This window comes from Nannospalax galili, unplaced genomic scaffold (genome assembly GCF_000622305.1).
Source record: "Nannospalax galili isolate Female #2095 unplaced genomic scaffold, S.galili_v1.0 scaffold305, whole genome shotgun sequence".
NCBI classification, from domain to species: domain Eukaryota; kingdom Metazoa; phylum Chordata; class Mammalia; order Rodentia; family Spalacidae; genus Nannospalax; species Nannospalax galili.
The window spans coordinates 1,234,567-1,235,908 of record NW_008356258.1 but is presented as its reverse complement, the minus strand read 5'-3'; the positions used below and the strand labels follow the sequence as shown (position 1 = coordinate 1,235,908).

Sequence of the window (1,342 nt, the reverse complement as noted above, 5' to 3'; positions counted from 1 at the left end):
TTTTTTGGTCTTTTTGAGACAGGGTCTCCCCTTAGCCCCAGCTGTCCTGGAACTCACTATGTAGACCAGGCTGGCTTTGAACCCACAGAGATCCACCTGCCTCTGCCTCCTGAGTGCTGGGATTAAAGGCGTTCGTCACCATGCCTGGCTATTCAGTTTAGTTTTTACTTACTTAGATAAAAGTCAAATCATAATGTTGGGGTGTTCACAGTACTCAGTTCATAGTAGTTGTTCATGTATAAATGGAATGAACGGATACCTGTCTGGGTTCACTAGAACTTTCAGATTATTTGCAATCAATTCAAATCTAGAACGTTATGGTTGACCTTTGGGAGAAAATTTGCACTTTTTTCCATTACAAAAATAATGTGTATTGGGGCTGGAGAGATGGGTCAGTGGTTAAGAGCAGTGACTGCTTTTGCAGAGGACCCAGGTTCGATTCCCAGCACCCACATGGCGGCTATGAACCCTCCTTAACTCCAGTTCCAGGGGCATCCAAAGCCCTATTCTGACCTCCACGGCATTGCACGACATGGGTGCACTCACACACATGCAGGCAATACATTCATACACATGAAAATAAACATAATAAAATATTAAAAAAATGTATATTCATTAACTTACTATGAAGAAGCTTTTGTAGTTAATATAGTTAGAGCTTGTATAATGACAAGCATAATTAATGTATTTTCAAAAATTTCTTCTGAGGACAAATTACAAGGAAATGGGTTTTCATGGTACTTAGATTAGTATCCAGTGTGTAATGCTCTTCTTAATGGTACATGCTTAGATCCTGGTACAAGTTATAGAGGGTGGTGGAATAGTGAATTTTTATACATTGTTGTGAATAGGATAACTAATTATGTTCTTGTCGTTTTGTAGTATTCCACCTGTTCTCATTAAAATTATTTTATCAAGCTGGGCATGGTGGTGCATACTTTTAATCCCTGCCCTTGAGAGGGAGGTTGATCTCTGTAGCCAGGCTGGTCTACATATCAAGTTCCAGGCTAGCTGGATCTACAGGAAGAGTCTATCTTAAAATATCAAAGGGAGCCTGGCATGGTGGTGCATGCCTTTAGTCCCAGCACTTGGGAGGTAGAGGTAGGCGGATCTCTGTGAGTTCATGGCCAGCCTGGTCTACATAGTGAGTTCTAGGTCAGCTGGGGCTACGGGGAGACCCTTTCTCAAAAAGACCAAATTATAAGACTAAAACACAAAAGGGAATATTTTATCAAAATGAGAAATTATACAAAGCTTAAGTGTTTTTTCATTATACTAGTTATGCACTCTATAAATTATTGAAAGAATTTTTATTCTGTAATCTGTGTTCATTAAATGTGTA

The 1,342-nt window shown here is 39.5% G+C and overlaps 1 protein-coding gene across 11 annotated transcripts in view; it reads left to right on the top strand.

Moving 5' to 3' along the window:
- Lrba (LPS responsive beige-like anchor protein) overlaps positions 1–1,342 on the top strand; it is a 674,454-nt gene that overhangs the window by 148,338 nt on the left and 524,774 nt on the right. The window lies entirely within an intron of this gene.